We start from the raw sequence: 14,639 nt of genomic DNA on the forward strand, positions 1-14,639 counted from the left end.
CTGTTCAATGCCGCCCTTCGATCCAAAAACTCTGAACTCAGCTTTTCAAAAACGTTTTTAGGATTTGCTTTTTTAAAATAAATCAAATTCAATTCTTAATTCCCAAAATTTATTTTCTATTTCAAAATGATTTGGTTAATTATTTTGTAAATAATTAACTGAATTATTTTAATTTCAGAAATTATTTTCTTTATTGTTTTCAAAAATCCAATTTGATTTAATTATTTATAATTTATTTTAATTATTTATTTATGAATTTAATTAATTGATTATATCATTTGATCAATTAATTTTATTTATAAATAGTTAAATAAAATGTAAATTATTTATAATTAATTCAAATGAATTCTAAAAATTGTTTTTAAGCTTTTAAAAATTATATTTTGGTATTTAAAAATCAATTAATATTATTATTAATTGATTTAATTCTATTTATTCTTATTTTATTCATAATAAATCAACCGTTCATCCGTTTAATACGAAACGAACGCGTACAGACTTAGAAAAATATTCCGCTTTCAATAAAAATACTTTCAAAACCCAAATCCTTTTGTTTTGAAAGGTCGCTTGTTTTACGAATGATTCTGAGTCGATTATTCATCGATAAATCATATTTTTGACCCGATTTCAGTTTTAAACGTATCGAGTCGACCCTTTTTACGAACTGAGTCATATGTGATATGAATTATGTGATACGTGGATTATGTGCTTACGTGCTATGTGAATTATGTGCATATGTGGGTCAAGATTCCTGTGTTTGGCTGATATAATTATGTGTGGGCTATCATATGGGTAGACGATAGGCTTTTGACGTGCAGTTCGTCGAGTGGTTATCGATTAGACAATTAAAGTTCTATATTTTAATTATAGATGCGGATCATTCGAGTTGATCAGGACAAGACGTTGGATAAAGAATGAGATGGAATGGTATTGGGTAGCTGACTTCTAGTAATCGCAGGAGCAGCATATCAGTAAAGTGTTGGAAGGGAAGACGATGATATTTTAAGACAGAATGTCAGAATAGATGCGTCATTGCGGGTGTGACTAACTGCTAAAACCCAAAGGCAAGTACCCTAACCTCACTTATCATTCAGGTGACGTTTATTTCGATTCATATTATGCAAGTACACTAACCTCACTTATCATTCAAGTGACGTTTATTTCGATTCATATTATGCAAGTACCCTAACCTCACTTATCATTCAAGTGACGTTTAATTTGATTCATATTATGCAAGTATTTATATCATCACTTATTGTTCAAGTGATATTTATTTTGAATCGTATCATGCAAGTATTACTTTCCCTATTCTCAGTTTAGAATCGATAAATGTTTTACATATCGCTAAATTAAATAATTCTGTTTACACAAGTACCCTCTGCTATTCTATGTTCAGAATAGTCAAGTGATTTTACTTATCCAATTATCGGACTTACAAATGTTTTGGATTTTTAGAAAAGTGATTTGGTTGTGAATATTCCTACCCAAGAATTGGGGGAATAAAATTATTTCGGGTGTCGAATATTATGACCCCTTTTTCAATAAAATGTTTTGAGAATGGATGGTTACTGACTGCGTAAGAGGCCGAGGCACCGGTCCAGCGTGAGCTATTATACAGAAGTGTAATACGGAAGTGTAATATCTTACAAGGCTTGTTATGCCTTTTCTTGGCGCCCTATAGGTACCGTATGTCTTCGGGATACGGGTAGTACCTATATTTACGGTATGGCTGCGGGATACCGGTGTTGTTTCGTGACTGATCATCAGGAACAGCATAGTGCATAATTGGTTCCAATCTAAATAGATATCTAAAATTCTTTATTGTTTTGATAATCATAGCATAAATGATTTATCAACTGATTCTGTTTTGGATTAAAAGTACTGATTCTGTTTTGGATTAAAAGTACTGATTCTGTTTTGGATTAAAAGTACTGATTCTGTTTTGGATTAAAAGTACTGATTCTGTTTTGGATTAAAAGTGAACTGTGGCTTTGAGTCAGTTTCTTATTTTGAGAATACTTAGTTTGTTGTTAAATATCAAAGGTGGTATTAGTACAGATGATTGGTGTTGACTTCAGTATGGGTGTTGTGAGCATCAAAGTTCGTATTGATATCTAATTTGATATGACGGCAAAATAAGTATTAATTTCAAGAGTTCAGTTTGAGTAAAGTTTATGATTCATTCCATGATCATTGTTTCATGTTATTGTGGTTTACGATATTTCCGTAAACACTGTTTTACGAGTTTTATTCTCGTCAAGATTCAAAGTATTGCTGAAGCCGTTCGCTGGAAAGTATCAAAAAGAGTTTTATGATTCTGCAATTATGATTTTAAATGTTCTGCGCTGATGCAGATGTCGGTTTTATATCAAAACGACCCTATATATGTTATAATTAACTTGCTGAGCATTTCTTTCGCTCATACTTGCCTGTTTTCAAATTTAACCTCCAGTGAGGATTAGCTTGCGCTACTTAGCTGCGAAATTCGAGGAAGCAAAGAAGAAGCTTTTGGAAGGTGGTTGATCCAGGGTTTGCGGGCTAGTGTAAGTTTTATTGTGTAAAGTTGTTTATATTATATTATATTATATTATAGTTGTATATTTTATTTGGGCCTAGTATACTTCATTTCGAAGTTATACTAGTGGGTTTAGTTTTGAGTTGGAATTTATTGAAAAGAGTTTTAAAAGAAAGTGAAAAATTTATTTGTGGAATTTGGATATCTTGTTTCTAGAACTGTAACCTTAAAAGATCTTGGATTAGTTTGGGGTCATAAATGATAAATATCTTCCGCTGACATTTATTTATCGATTTAACAGGTTATTTTGGATTGAGATTTCATCGTGACGACCAAATCCCGTGACCCCGGATTTGGGGGCGTGACATCTAGCTTGCTTGGCTTTTACCCCAAATGATGCAAGTTGATTCAACATCTGATTTGTCTTAGGCTGAACTGGAATAGACTTGTTCCATAGCAGATTCTTCTTATCTTTTAATGTTAAGTTGTCTATGTCAACTTGAGTAGTGTCAGAGGTTGATGTCTTGATGAATTGGTCAGGATTTGCAGTTTCATCTATAGCTTGTTATTCTGAAATATCTTCAGGATTTATTAAGTTCTGAACTTCTTCACTCTAAACAACTTGACATATATCAGAGGTTGTCTTAGATACTTCTGTCATCCTCTTTCTCTTCAGAGTTTCAACTGTTTCATCTTCAGCAGCAGCAACATCAAAGACTTGAACCATCTTGCACACAGGATCCATCAGAATTTGAGGAATTTTCATCTTCTATTTCTTGACTGTCTCCCCAACTTTTCCTTTTCCCTTGTCTTTGGGATCAGTAGTAGTTTTAGATCTAGTCCTTGATCTATGAATCTCTGTGGCATATCTTTCTCTTATCACGATCCCCTTTTCTTTTGGCCATGGTGGCTTTTTAGCATCAGAAGCTTTTGACTTGGGTTTGCTCTTCTCAGCAGCAAATTTAGCTTCTTCTTCTCTTAATTCCTCTAAATCCACTCCTGGATTATCCTTAAGGAATAGTCTCTTGGCCAATTCTTCATCAACATATTGAATTTTGGGATCGTTGTAGAAGAATCTTGCTTTCTTTCCTTTGAATTTCAAAGTCTGTAAAAACTTCTGTGACTCTTGGCTTCCAGCTTGGACTATCACATCAGAAGTAGTTGTCAGAACTTGATCATCAGTATTTGAAGTATCAGCATTTGTGATCAACAAAGGAACATCCTGATCTGTTGGCTTCTTTTCTTCCTTATTCCTCCCTTGCATAGTAGATCTATCAGAGTTCTTGCTACCAGACATTCTCTGATGAGAACTTGTCTGTTGAGTGGGAATTCTGCTCAGCTGCTTCCCTTGACTTTGACCTCTACTCTTTTCAGAATTTCCCTGGTCATCTCCATGATCATTATTTTTCTTTAGTGTTTGGCTTGGTGAGCATTTGGACTTAACTACCTTCTCCCCCTTTCTAGCATCATCTGTCAGGAGTAGAGAAAGAATGAGTTCTACTGAAGATTGGATCTCATTTAACTGAGTCTGCTGAGCAGCTTGATTTTGTAATAGCTCATCCAGTTGGGTCTGCTGCTTGGTTTGAACAAGCTCAATAGCATCCATTTTTTCTTGAATTGGTCTGATAAACCTCTTCTTGTCTAGTTTTTGCATCATGGCTAGCTTATCAGCGGTTTCCTGAAGTTTATCAACCTTTGCATGAGTCTTGGAGTGTTGACCTTGTAGAGTTCTTGTACTGAGAGCAACGATCTTTAGTTGATGCTTGAAGTCAGAACTTGTCAGCAACTCATCAGCTTTTGAAACATGTTCTGTCAGAACATATGGGCTGGGAATAAAATCAGTATCATTTTATTTATGTATCCACTCAGCCCCTCTAAAGGTTTCCTCCCATGGAACCGGAGCAGCCTCTTCCTCAAACTGGAATAATGTCTCCTTTCATGTAGGCACTGTAGTGTTTACTAGAGTTGACTCACCAGAACTTGCTAGAATCTCCTCATCTTCAGATAACACCAAGGTGTTTGTGGCTGTAGGAGACTCTGAAGCAGTTGCAGCTTTGTCTAAATTCTGATCTTTAGTTCCAAGATCAAGAATTGGTGTTGTTGGTATCTCAGCCTGTAAAATTGGAAAAGTAACAGGAGTTGGTTGTTTTGTAGTTGGAGCTTTCAGATATAGAACAGTAGGTATATTCAAATTATAAATATCTATTTTAGGACTTGTCTCTTGTTCTTCGACATCATCTGTAGCTTTTATTGGAGAGTGAGGTGGAGAAATCACAGATTCTTGTACAGGTTCTGATTTGTGGACTTTAGGATTTTCAGATTCCTGAATCAGAACTTCTTCAGCTGCTGGCAGGGCTTCAATAACAATAGGTTCTGATGAGATCAGAGATTCCTGATCCCCTTCCTCAGCATCTTCAGCATCCTCAGATTGAGTTTATGCAAAATGCACACCTGCTCTCACCTTCCTCAATTTTGATTTTCTAGATGGAGGGGTGATATGATATGTATGAGAATGTGAAGACCTTTTTCTTTTCTGAATTCCAGAAGCTTCAGCTCCTTTCTCCTTCTGAAGAGTTGACTCTTCATCTTCTTCTGTCACAGGTTCTGATGCAGGAACCTGGACATGTTCTTCCTCATCTGATTCATCTCTCAGAATCAGCCTTCTCTTTCTCCTTGGTGGAGATTGAGGAACATATTTAGCTCTTGAGTTTTTGGGTCTGGAGGATGTGTCAGATTTTACAACTGGTACCTTTTGAGAAGTACCAGAGGTTGGTTTGGTTTTGGATTTGGGTCTGGACTTTGAAGTGCTGACAACAGGTGCTGATGTTGGTGGTTGTGAGATAGACTGTGGTTGTTGAGTAGTGGATGGTTGTGATGGTGCTACATCAGGGAATATGGTTGTATAAGTGTCTGGGATAGTGTTGACTGAGAACTGTTTGACAAGTTGGGGTATTTGGAGAGGTCTTAGTACTTCCTTCTTGTTATCAACAGATAACAAGTCAGTAAATGCCCTTTTATGTAACTTAAAAGGTTCCATTAGGTCACTGAACACTTGTGGCTTATCAGAACAACAATAACTATAAATTTATTGACAGAACCTAGTAAAATATACTATATTTGCATCTTCCTTCATTCTGTCACCAATATAGCCTAACACAGCAGATGCATAATCAAAATGAGTCTTATTAAGAAGTGCATACCCTATTTGTTGACTCATGATTGGAATGGCATCGAAATTGGAGCATTTGTTAGCAAAAGTCTTTGTGATACAATCAAAGAAAAAGCTCCATTCCCTCTTGATGTAAGGCCTCTTCAACTGTCCTAGCTTGGACAAGCTTTTCTCATATCCCAAGTTTGCCATCATGTTCTCAGGAAAAGATTCTCCAGGTGCTGATTATGACATTCCCAAGATTGATATTGACATATCCTAGAGTCTTTCCCATGTTGCCATCTCCATAAGAAACTCCTGGGCCAGCTTTCTCCATAAAGTCTGATAGCAGGGCTTTCTTTCCAGTCATATGTCCTGAACATCCACTGCCCAGAACCAGGATGTTTTTCCTGTTGCCCTGCAATCACAAAGACCACTATTGATTAGTTTTAAGGACCCAGACTTGCTTTGATCCTTTGGCCTTGTTAAGTTTGTAAGCATTTGCAGCGGATTTAGTTTCATAGTTTATGCTAACATGCTTTCTATCAGACTTTATATCAGACGTTACATCAGAATTTACACTAGAAGGAATTACACTAATTTTCTTTAAAGAAGGTTTTATTTCATAATAATCATAGTAAAACTATGATATTCCTTACAAGTATAAATAGAATGCCATAAACTACCACAATGAAAACAAGGATTTTGTGGTTTAAACCTAACAGACTGACTCTTAACTCCTGATCTAGGAGGTAAAGAGTTTATATCTTTATTTTTCATGCAAAAAGAAGCAAGATGGTTAGAGTTTCCACAATTATAGAATTTCTTTCTAGGTGCATTAGGAACAGGCATATAATTATTACTTTTATTCACACCTTCCTTTTCATTCCTATTTTTCCTAGCTTCCTTTACCTTGTTCACATTTTTAATCTCTTTTAGCTTATACTTAAGCTGCTTCTTTGTCATTAAGCCAATGTTTACCAAAGCTGGTTTATCCTATTTTAATTTGTTAGAAGTTGACTTTTCTTTGACTTCTGTTTTAGAGTCTTTCATCTCTTCAGAATCAGACACAACAGTTTTTGCAACAAATTTAAAAGGATTTACCTTTGGCTTTTCAGTCTGTTTGATAGCAATTGGCTTAATTGGCAAAGTCCCTTTCTCACTTTTACCATCTTTATAACCTAACCCCTCTTTCCAGTTTTCACTACTTAGAATATTCTGAGTTGTTCTGCCTGAGTTAGTCCAAGTCTTGATGATTTCTCTTTCTTTTTCTAATTCAGTTTTAGATAATCATTCTGTTTAAGCAATTCATTCTTAACATACACAGCATTATCTCTTTCTGTCTGAATAGTGTTCATATTGACTAACTCTTCTTCAAGATAGCTATTTCTGTTTTTGTACTTTAGATTTTCAGATTTTAATCTTTCATTCTCTAAAGTTTGATCAATATAGCTAATATAAATATTTTTCAGAAATTATCTCAACTCAGTAATATCTTCTGTATCAAGACAAGAGTTGATAGAGGTACCTTTAGTACAGCAGCATCAGAACTGCTATCAGCATTTGCCATTAAGGCATAGTTCACCTCTTTTTCAGATTCTGAAGTGTCTGCCCAGTTTTTCTTCTTTGTGATAAGTGCCTGGCCTTTATCATCTCTAATCAGGAGAGATATGGCCTCTTTCACCACAATTCTAGCATTTAAAATTTGAGTTGTCTCCTCTGTCAGACTTTCCTCCTTTGCCTTCAGTCTTTCTGAACCCTTTCTTGTCAGAAATTCCACCTATCCTGGAAAATTTCTTACCCTTTCTGAATTTCTTGTAGGCTATCTTTGTGATACCCTTCACTATAAGAGCACTCAGTTGCATCATCTCTGCATCAACATCCACTTTAGATAAATTTTCAGGTTCTGAATCATCATCATCAGAATCTGATGACTCTGAATCAGACTGTATGATGAGAGCCTTTCCTTTTGCCTTCCTGGAGACAATTGGCTTTTCTTCAGTCTTTAAAGTAACTGTCTTAGACTTCCCTCCATGCCTCTTCTTTCTTTGCTCCATCTCAAGTTCATGAGTCTTAAGCATCCCATAGATTTCATCAAGAGACATATCAGTAAGTTCATAGTTGTCTCTTATTGTAGTAGCTTTCAAATCCCACTTTTCAGGAAGAGCTAGTAGGAATTTCAGATTTGAATCTTCTGGATCATATTCCTTATCCACTAGTGATAGATCATTCAACAGCTTTGTGAATCTGTCATATGTATCAATTAGTGACTCATCAGATTTTGAGTCAAAGTGATCATACTCCTGTGTGAGTATTGTCTTCCTGTTCTTTTTGATGGCATTGGTTCCTTGACATCTCACTTCCAATGCATCCCAAATTTCTTTTGCAGTCTTGCATCCAATCACCCTGTTTGACATGACATTGTCAAGTGCACTAGAAGCAAGTGTCTTACTTTTGCATCATTGCCTAGTGAAGAGATGTCTTCAGTGGTGAGTTCTCTCTTTTCTTTGGGAATCATCTTCTGTGGCTCATTCCCAACTGCAACAGAAAGCTTTGTGGGCTTGTGTGGACCATCATAAATTCTGTCTAAATATTCTGGATCTGTAGCTTCCAAAAACATGGCCATCTTCACACTCCATATAGGGTACTCAGACACCCTGAGCATAGGAACCCTGATGGTTTCATATCTACTGGTGTTTTGAATGGGTTGAACCTTTGGAGGTTCTTGAGGGTCTTGTGTTTTTGATTGATCAGACATGATTGATTGTTTGTTTGGATCTTAACGGTTTGTAAGCTTAACAGATTGGCTCTGATACCACTTGTTAGGCCTCAATGATACTAAAGAAGGGGGTTGAATATAGTATCTACAATCAATTCGATTATGAACACAAGTATGTAACAGAAAACAAGTTTATTCAATATATCAAACTCTGTTACAGTAGGTTTAATCTACTCTCTCAGTGATGTATGATATCACTAAGAGCTGCTAAGGTTACAATAAATAATATTATCGTGAATGATAACACATGTAGTATACACCCTAATCTGTGTTTATATACTACACAGTTACAAGATATCTCCTAATTTATATGATATGTTATGTTTCCTAAAATACATCAATCAGAGATTATCTATTATAGTCCTTTAGTTGTACAACTCTCCAAGCATATCTTCTTTTGTTTAATCCAGATCCTCTCCTGTAAATTAGCCGCTTTTCATCCCTGAAGTGTATTCGCACTTAAGTTCTGATGTAAGTCCCGATGGCTTAAGTTCTGTTAACTTCCTGTCTTCAATAAGTTCTGATTTCCAGTTAAGTTCTGATAGTAAGTTCTGAAACTAAACAAATTAGATTAGACATGACATCACAAATATATCTAACAATAGAATTTGACAACATAACGGTTTAAGCACAAGTTATCTATCGTGATTACATAGGGCAAGTAAGATGGCTAAAATTACCTACGAATCATGCATAATAAATACATGAACCTATGCTAGCATGGCAAGTTCTAAACCTCTATATTCACTTTCGCTTCAATAGAGATTAACACGATATCTTATAAGTTCGCGACGCTCATAAGATGAGTAAGCACAACCAATACTAGGAAATCATACAATCACCATACACTAAGATATCGAAACAAATTAACTAATGAAATCCATAAGTAAATCCGTTAGAACCCCACGATAACGATTAGCCCAGAACCGAACTCATCATCACCGTGAGTTCTGATGAAAGCATGGTATAATAAACTAAGTCTTTATAAATTGAATAATAATCAAAGTACGTTAAACAAAAGTATAGGTTCAATAAAACAAGAAAACTAGCATCCAAGATTACAACTTAAAACAAAGAATCACAAGAATAAACTAGATCCTCTTCGCCTTGGTTGTATTTGTGCTCCTACGTCTTCTCCATGTCTTCTCCTTAGTCTCTGTTATGAAAAACGTCTTTAAGTTGTCTTTATATAGCAGCCCAAATCGTCTAAGAGCCCAGAAAATCAATCTTCTATTCAAAACAGGAATCCCAGAAATCGACCCAGCGCGGTCGTGTGCTATCCCACTGCGGGCGTGCTGCAACTCTGACAATCGGCGTGGCCACGTGCTAACACAGCGCGGGCGCACTAACCTTCTGGAAACACTTCTAATTTTTATTTTAATTGCTGATTCTTGAAGGCATTCAACAAGCATTTATTCAAGACACCTTCCTAACACCATTTTAGCACCAAAGCAATGCTAAATCTCCTTGATCCTTTATCTATGCCTGGAAAGCAAAACACTAAAAAAACACATCAAATACACAAATAACTTGAGTACAAAACACCAATTCAAGCCTTTATAGGACGTTCTAAGTGGACATAAATACCACTTAACATCTATCCGAGCTCCATTATTGGATATCCAGTCCATTCATAGAATTACATCGAATTCTCTTAGGGTAAATGGAATCAAGTCAACCTTAAAGATTTTCCCACCCAGACTGTACTTGACTAACAAGAATAACCTCTCGATTTGTTATTTTTACTTGTAATATTTTGCGTAAAGAGCCTTAAGATTTATCTTCTTAGCAAAATCTCAAAATATAAATGACTTGGTTTCTCCGGAATCAAATAAAATATTTGCATATTCTGAATTTCATAAAATGGTACCTACTATCATGTCTGTGTTTTAGACACCGTCATAAATAATCATATTGAAAGTCCTAGCAGTTGGAGGATTGTTGGAAGTAGCCTTACTCATCCCTGAGGCCGGGGGCCTTAGTGTGGGGCAATCCTTCCTCATATTCCCTACTTTCCGATACTGAAAGCACTTACTTCTTGGTTGTGTACAACTTGGGGCAAGATGTCCAGTCTGGTTACACCTGTAGCTTCTTAAGGGAGCTAGCACTTGGTCATACACTCCAAGGTGCCTTTTCCCGCATATTTTGCAATTTGGTGTGGGGGTGCTAGGATGGCTGTGAAATGTGTCCCTATACTGTCCGCCACCCTGGCCGATACTCTCACTAGCAGTCCTCCTAAATCTGGATCCCCTTGCAGGTTGGGACACCACTCCCCTGACGAACCTACTTGGAAGGCTCCTGTTCCCCGCTCCTTCTTCTTGACTCCCCAACTCTCTCTTCCTATTCTCCTTCTCCTTCATACTCTGTTCACTACCTGCTTCTATGATTGATGCCTTCTGTACCAAGGCGACATAGTCTATCAGCTCCAACATTGCCACTCGGTTCTGAATTCATTGTTTTAGGCCGAGCTGAAACCTTCTTGATTTCTTTTCTTCGATATTGAAGAACTCAGGTACAAATCGGGATAACTCGGTGAACTTGGCTTCGTATTCTGCCACTTTCATCTTATCATGCTTCAGCTCCAGGAATTTTATCTTCATTTGGGTTTCCATGAACCGGGGGAAATACTTGTCCAGAATTAGTCGGGTAAGTCTGTCCCAAGGAATGATAGCATGAGTTTCAGGTTTAAAAATTGGCTTCCTACCTATAGTTGGCTTCTCCTTTCAGCATATAGGAGGCGAAGAGTTTTGTGTTGCTCTTTGAAACTTAGTATCTCAAACGACTTTTCCATCTCCTTTAACCAGGCCCATGCTTCGACAAGGTCGGTAGATTTTTGAAACTATGGGGTTTTAAGTGACGTAAATTCCCTGAAGGCATTACCAGTATTTTTGTGGGGCCACATGTGGTTGTGGTGGAAGAGGGTATCGATTCAGATTTTCTCTTAGGAGGTCCATAAACTAGTTCATAGGGTTTCCCCCTTGGTTTGTGTCCTCAGCCTCTTTCTCTACGTAATCCTCCTCATCAAACTCATTATAATCCAATTCTTCATCACTCCCTTCATGCACAACATGTTCTTGGTCATTTTGTCTTTGGTTGACGGATTCTGCCGGTTGAGCCCTAGGTCTTCTTCTACGAGGTGGCATTGTTCCGGTTATAAAAGTGGTATCAACACAATTATATATATATAACCTGATTAGTTCATTTGGTATGTACGCATGCATTCAAATATGTGATATTCTTTTATTGAAATGGTATAGTAAAAGAGTATAGATAAATATAGAGCAACTAATAGTTATGATATCACAAAAGCCTCCCAAACTACGTCTTGGGAGTTAAGTTCTGATACTAGTACACACATCCGAATATTAGTACATAAGGTCTAAATCAAATACATCAAATACATACATTGATCAACATGCGGGGCAAGGAATTCTAACTAATACTAGCTATCCTACCAAAATGGTGACAAGTCAACTAGCCCTCACAAGGTCTATCAACAACAGTTGTCCCCCTTAGTCCTCGTCTTGACGAGTGAAATTCCTAAGCCTTCTCATGACTCCAGCTAGTACCATCTCTGCATCAACCACTGAGATGTAGCCTCCTAGGGCAGTGGTCCTCATCTGCATTCGCGCGATGAGCTCGATCCCATCTATCTCCTTTCGAGCTAGGGTCGGGGTAGCAGTCTTGAAATCTCCTGGATATTCAAGTCGGGCAGCTCTTTTGGCACTCAATGTCTGTCGTAACTCAGTAATGCTAGTAGTCGCCGCAGTTAGCTCAGCATTCAGCTGAGCCACTATCCACTCGTGTAACGCCACATATACGGTAGCTGAGGGGTGGAATGGGTGATTCAGGGTTGTTGGAAGGTATGTTATCATCCTCGTATGTCTCCTCCTCCATCCCGACATCATCATCCCCAACATCGGATGGTAGGGGGCTCGGCACTACTGGATGAGGGGTATGAGAGCGAATCATCAGAAAGGGATACATCTCAATATCTCTCCAGGCCATGCCATCATCTCGAGGCTCATCGGTGTCATCTACTAAGGGTGTAGGGGGTGAGCCTTGTCCTCGAGGGATCCTTAGTGGGGTCATCCTCCGAGTCATCTAAGGGAGATCCTTTGGCTCAAAGGTAGGGTCTCGCTCAATTGGCATGAGGTCTTCAGCAGGGTCAGCCTCCCCTACAGGCTCCACTAGTACCTTACACAATAGGCAAGTTGTTATTAACTTAAAGTTGGGATCCCCTTGAGGGTAAAATTGTCAAGACCACACCTAGTAGCCTGATGATGAACTCGAGATGAGTTCTAATTAATCTTATCATCCTCATGTTTACATATTTTATTTCTTATCGTTTCCAAGATTTAATAACCTAAGGCTCTGATACCATTTCTGTGATGCCTTCATATCCAAGGTCAGAGATTTAGGAAGTCACATCATCTTCAATCCTATTTGAGCACTTATCTTGTACAACAATATAATTAACTCACGCATCTACAACCCCATACTTACTATTACACACAATCACACATTATTGTCTTGGAAATGATATCAACGCATTTCTAGAGTTTTAAATCCACAGAGTGATAGTTATTACAATTCAAAAGTAATTAAGTTATGTCACGGGTGTAACCTCTATTTAAGATTAGGTCGGCGGCCAAATAAATGTTTGTTCATGAATACCTTATATAAGTCATACTTACATATGAGCCGAACCAATAAAAACTAAAAACTGAACCAGCTCATATGTTCTACCTGTGGCATCGCCCCAACCCGCTTCTTGGTTGTCAACTTTCGGATCGACATCTTGGGTAATTGTTGTATTATGACATTTTAAATAAAATAAGTGTGAGCTATATTGCCCAGCCATAATAATCAACAGTATGAAAAGACTGTTAAGAATTTATATTATTCTGTGTAATGAAATATATATTCAAAAGTAGTTTTCCTGGTGAAATACACCTCTTTTCAAAACAATGTCTTTTATTGACTCACTTATTATGTGAATACTTTTTTAGTATACCCAGCTCATAGGCTTGGGTTACAGTATTGTATATCAATTTCAAGTGAAAAGATTATTAGATCATTCACCGGAACCCCTACTATACGACGATCAGTCGTATAGCAGAACGTTGTTATTATTCTCTACATGTAGAAGGTCGATTCATTTTATTATCGGTTATCACATTGGCCGCATTGGGGCCTTTTTATGTGTTCATCCCCCTTAGGTACAATTATGCGTCCACCCTCCTCAGGTACGCATACTTCACATGTCCATCAATATTTATGGTACATCCTCATACGGTAATAATTAGTAGTCTCCCTAGTACACAAAGTACTGAAGTCGACCCCTCATTGTCCTTTAATAATCCTATCATATATCTGGACTTATATTGTTCCCCAAGCATACTGCTTGTTGATAGGTATACAACGATATATATATATACTTTTGAGAATTTTCGGAGGAAGTATTATGATATTGTAAGTTGACCGTTGTCAACAGAAAAATAATTAAGGGGGAGTTTTCTTTGACAATATTGTCAAAATATTCAAAATAAGTCAAAATAATATTTTTCGAAGACTTGAAAGTACTAGTTAGATTTTTTGAAATTCAGAAAATATTACAAAATAAGATTTATTATTTTTAATCATATAAATATTTAATAAATATTTAATAATTAAATAATAATTATTAAATATTTAATTATCAAATAATTCTCTTTTGAATGAATATTTGAAATAATAATCCTCAAATAATTTATGTTTAAACAAAATCAATTAAATCTTTAATAACTATTTAATAATTGAAAATAATAATTAAATAATCATATATAAATACTTCCTCTTTTAAATAAATATTTAAAATGATATCCAACGATTAAATAATATATAATTATAGGGAATACGATTTTAGGAAATCGTTTAATAAAAGTTCGAGATATTTAATGAACTCTAAGGTTATTGAGCCTCTTGGAGTATTTACTTTAATAATAAAATAGATAAGGAACTATTAATCCCAAATGTCTCCGGAATACTTCCGAATTTTTAAGTAAATTATACTGAACGGTCTAAATATACCTACCACGCTACTCGCTTGCGTTAACATATAATACGATATTTTACTAAATCATAATCAACCTCACTTAAAATATTTTGTCATTGAAATTCAGGGTAATCGTGGCATCATGCACATATACAGTAAT

Source organism: Apium graveolens, chromosome 5 (assembly GCF_009905375.1).
Source record: "Apium graveolens cultivar Ventura chromosome 5, ASM990537v1, whole genome shotgun sequence".
NCBI classification, from domain to species: domain Eukaryota; kingdom Viridiplantae; phylum Streptophyta; class Magnoliopsida; order Apiales; family Apiaceae; genus Apium; species Apium graveolens.